This window comes from Oratosquilla oratoria, chromosome 1 (genome assembly GCF_046742065.1).
Source record: "Oratosquilla oratoria isolate Oo_2021 chromosome 1, ASM4674206v1, whole genome shotgun sequence".
Classification (NCBI taxonomy): Eukaryota; Metazoa; Arthropoda; class Malacostraca; order Stomatopoda; family Squillidae; genus Oratosquilla; species Oratosquilla oratoria.
In genome coordinates, this window is record NC_134777.1 from 90117720 (window position 1) to 90119273 (window position 1554).

The following is a 1554-nucleotide window of genomic DNA, read 5'->3' on the forward strand; positions in this document are numbered from 1 at the left end:
ACGCGAAGACGAAGAAGAACGCGAAGAAGAAGAACGCGAAGAAGAACGCGAAGAAAAAGAAGAACGCGAAGAAGAAGAAGAACGCGAATAAAAAGAAGAACGCAAATAAAAAGAAGAACGCGAAGAAGAAGAAGAAGAACGCGAAGAAGAAGAACGCAAAGAACGCGAAGAAAAAGAAGAACGCAAAGAACGCGAAGAAGAAGAAGAAGAAGAAGAAGAAGAAGAAGAAGAAGAAGAAGAAGAAGAAGAAGAAGAAGAGGAAGACTACCACCTGATCCCAACTTCTTCTTCTTCTTCTTCTTCCTATTGGACAACCTTACACCCACCCGATGTCCCCAAAATACCACGGATTGAAAAACGGGAAAAACTGGAAAGACTTTATTTTTTAAGTTACATTGATTTTCCTAAAAAGGGGCGTAGCCCAGGGCGCGCAGCGCCCGCGCCTAAGGCGCAGCGCCGCAGGCCAAGCCCCCCGGCTTGTATATATATAAATATATATATATATATATATATATATATATATATATATATGCGTAAGTAACCACTAGGAAAATTAAACTAACGAAGCGGAGCGCTTTCGTATAATTACATCTTCAGTGCAGATATATTGTATCTGCACTGAAGATGTAATTATACGAAAGCGCTCTGCTTCGTTAGTTTAATTTTCCTAGTGGTTACTTACGCATTTGTGAACACACGCTCCTAGTGTTTTTATTGCATATATATATATATATATATATATGTATATATATATATATATATATATATATACATACATAAATATATATAAATATATATATACATATATATATATGTATATATATATATATACATATATATATATAATATCCTCTATGACACATAGTCACTTATATGACCTTGGCCACGTAGGCCTTCAATATTCGGCACTGACAGACTGGTTTCTGGACAGGTTTCAGAAATGTCTCGTTTGCACACAAGCTATATATAATCCGATTTACATTAACTTTTCAGGTGATCTGACCATTTTCAGAAAAAAGTGGAATGTTCTTGGACCAAGAGAGAGGGATGATATTTTGACACGAGTCAAAGAGAATACGAATAAGATAGCGCGAGGTTTCTGGTTAGCGACAAATGTGAACACAATCAATACAAAGTATCCCAAAAAGATGTACTCATTCTTTGATATGTATCGTGTCGTTGGCTAACTCGTTGGTCCTTGTTATCAGCTAATTCTGTAAAGTGGTGGTCATAATTTTGAAATTGAAGTAAACAACTTGTCTTCTCCTCCTAGTTCTCCCCGATTCCCTGCAGTGACTGTTACTGATTCCAACACTCAGCTTTGGCCGTTTGGACTATTATAGATTTGCCACCCCTCTTTTTTTTTTTTTTTCTTTTTTCTTTCTTTTTTGAAAACAAGTTTTGGGCGTTCGGAGGCGTTAAGACCGGAGAACGGAAGCACGTGGAGCTCCATGTGACTTAAGAAAAAAAATACTAATAAATATCTGTGAATGCGTACCTCGGGATCTTACTTTTATTTTTCTAAACCGGTTTTGGGGGGGTTAGTGAGAGGCT